The following is a 3390-nucleotide window of genomic DNA, read 5'->3' as shown; positions in this document are numbered from 1 at the left end:
TTATATTTTCAGATTACAAATACCTTTATCTACTATCCATATACCACTTGTTTCACCATCTCTTCGCCGAACTAGTGCACCTATACAATTTATCATTGTATTGGGTGTGTTGGGGACACAAGAGACTCTTTGTTATTTGGTTGCAGGGTTGCTTGAGAGAGAGACCATCTTCATCCTACGCCTCCTACGGATTGATAAACCTTAGGTCATCCACTTGAGGGAAATTTGCTACTGTCCTACAAACCTGTGCACTTGCAGGCCCAACAACGTCTCCAAGAAGAAGGTTGTGTAGTAGACATCAGCAGAATGGCAGCCACTTCTTGCATGCTGATGCGCTCACTTGGAGACGACCTGGTGCAACACATCCCAATACTAATCACGGAAATGAGACTCTGCGCTCCATTTTTGTCGACAACATCCATCGGAGTTTTCTGGCGGAGGTTCAGCTCCTGCAGCAGTTCTGGGTCAAGAATCTGCAGCACTTTATGGGGGAAGTTGATCTCTGCAAACTTTGCAATGCTCAATCCGTCCTTGAACATGGCATCCGTTGGCCTCCTTCGGATGAATACTTCAAGGAGGAGGACTCCAAAGCTGTAAACAGCCGCAACAGTTGAAACCTGACCGCCTCCTACACATTTTGTAAATCCAAGCAAGAGTTTAGTTTCGATTCATTCGCATGGGCGAATTGTCAATGTTCATATGAAGAAATAAAAACCAATGAAAGGACGGACGGTGCCTGGAGCAACATATCCTATGGTTCCCTTTATTGCAACCGAAGACGTCGAAGTTGATTCAGAAGACGATGTTGTGGTATGAATCGGCAACCTTGCCAGTCCAAAGTCCCCAACATGAGCTACCATATCATCATCTAGGACAATGTTGCTAGGTTTCAGATCACAATGAACAATACCCTCTTGGTGAAGGTACGCCACTGCATCTGATACATCTGCCACGATGCTCAACCTTTGAGCCAGTGAAATGCAGTTCGAATCTAAAGAATTTCGTCACCCCGAGCAGAGTGTAGAAATTCATGCCAGTCCCCTTATGGCATGAACTCATAGACTAGTGCTTTGAAGTCGATTCCTCTAGGATCAATGCTAGAGCATGCAGTAAGGATATGGACTAGATTGCGGTGCCGCATGTTCCTTAAAGCATTGCATTCTGTGATGAAGCTTTTTTGTGCTCCCCTTGTCTCGAGAGCAAAGACCTTCACAGCAGCCACATTTCCATCTCGAAACAGTTTGGATTTATATACCGAACTGTACCTTCCACTGCCGATTATGTTGGACAAGGAGAACCCTTCAGTTGCTTTGGCGATATCAACATAAGAAACTTTGGGAAATTTTCTACCAAAAGAAGGTAGAGACATCGATTATCTCCTTTGTTTTTTCCTCCAGAAAAGTAGCATGGACACGAAACCGGCAAGTAGCACCATGCTAGCTAGTGGAATCATCACTTTGAAACATAGTGGCCAAATGAGATTGGAAGGGCTTGAAATTGTAACAAGGCATCCAGGTAGGTGTAGGTCTAGGACTCCACTGCAGAGCCCATGATTTCTGCCGATGCGTATCGCAGTTGTGTTCTTGAAGACACCTTCTTCTGGAACTTCACCATCAAGACGGTTGAATGACAGATCTAGTTGTTGAAGGTATTCCAGAGCAGCAATGGACTTCGGTATGGATCCAGATAAGTGGTTGTGAGACACAGTAAGCACTTCCAGGTTGCTTATGTTTCCTAATGAAGTTGGAATTCTTCCACTAAGAGAATTCTGATCCAACTCAATGACTTCCAAACTTTTGCAGCCATCGAGCGTCTCAGGAATGACACCAGACAGGTTATTTGATGAAATTAGCAGATACATCAGTTGCTTGGCATGTCCTATTTCTATAGGAAGTGCCCCATCTAGTTTATTGGAATATAACCCAATTCGAATTATTGTAGGAATGCTGAAGATCTCTTTTGGTATGCTGCCATGAAGATTGTTGTTGGAAATGCTCAATTTTTCAAGGACCTTAAGGTTTCCCAAACTTGGGGGTATATTTCAATATAAATGGTTAGATTCTAGAAAGATCTCTGTCAGCTGAGATAAGTTTGTGAGGGATGATGGAATAACCCCTGTAAAGGAGTTGTTAGCTAGCTCTATTCCTTGTAAATTGTGCAGAGTTCCAAGCCATTCTGGAAAAACACCTGTAAACTGATTTTCTTCTAACCCTAGATTGAATAGGCCTCACAGATTTGCTATGCCAGAAGGAAAACCTCCTGATAATTTATTTGTTCCCAAAAAGAGATGCTGAAGCTGATCAGAAAGGTTTCCCAGTGAATTTGGTACATTTCCTTGTAGGTGATTCCCTTTCATTGAAAAAACTTGTAGCTCGGTGCAATTGGCTAAGCTGCTCATAACCTCCCATTCTTGCTTGTTACGAGCATGGAATTGATTGAATTCAAGATTCAAGAAAGACAGTTTGGTGAATTTGCCGATGGCACTATGTACTATACACCAGTAAAATTATTACTCGATATATGTATTACGTACAGCTTGAAAGCATTTATCAATGAATAGGGCATATGGCCATGAAAGAAGTTGATAGCTAGTTGAAGAAGTTGTAGGTTAGGAAGATGGTTACCGAGGTCGGATGGTAGCTCCCCACCTTGATAATTGACACCAAGGCTTAGACCATTGAGAGCAGAAATATTTAAGATGGCATCTGGGAACGCGTCCGTCAACTTATTAGCACTCCCGTAGAGGAACTGCAAATTGTGCAGCTTTGCCAAGTCATTTGGGAGAATGCCCTCGATGTTATTAAAAGAGAACATGAGCATTCTCAGTGTTGTGATATTGGCAAGAGAGGAAGGGATGGTTCCAATGAGATCATTGTGGGAGAGGTGCAGCTCTTGCAGATGACTAGGTAAATTAGGAAATTGACCAGCTAGATTATTCCTAGTCAACCAAAGCACCATTAGGCTGGTGCAGTTGGCAAGGTTAGGAATCTTTCCTTGCAATCTCTTACTAGTCAAGTTGATGGTTTGGAGGTCATGCATATGACCAACGGATGGAGGGATCTCTCCGGAAAATGAATTATTTGGTAGGAACAAAGACTGTAGGAATGTAAGGTTTCCAAGAGAGGGAGATATTTGTCCTGCTAAACCCCGGTTCGTAAGATTGAGTGAAATAACACGAGGCGGTGTGGTCGTCGTCCCACACAAGACACCTTCCCAGTGGCAAAAGCGGGTGCTATCGTTCCACGACATCAAGGCTTGTTGTGGGTCAAGATCAACCGCCTTCTTGAAATCAAGCAGCGACAACCGGTCTGTCTCCTTACCATGCAAAGCAGTGGCGGAGGTAGAGGGTGGACAGGGTGGGCCACGGCCCAGCCTGGGATTTTTTGAATA

The 3390-nt window shown here is 43.7% G+C and overlaps 1 pseudogene; it reads right to left on the bottom strand.

The window, feature by feature from the left end:
* Positions 1-297: 297 nt before the first annotated feature.
* On the bottom strand, positions 298-3342 carry LOC119343963 (annotated as a pseudogene).
* Between the last annotated feature and the right edge of the window lie 48 nt (positions 3343-3390).

This window comes from Triticum dicoccoides, unplaced genomic scaffold (genome assembly GCF_002162155.2).
Source record: "Triticum dicoccoides isolate Atlit2015 ecotype Zavitan unplaced genomic scaffold, WEW_v2.0 scaffold14875, whole genome shotgun sequence".
In the NCBI taxonomy this organism is placed as follows: Eukaryota; Viridiplantae; Streptophyta; class Magnoliopsida; order Poales; family Poaceae; genus Triticum; species Triticum dicoccoides.
This window is presented reverse-complemented; position numbering and strand designations above follow the sequence as displayed.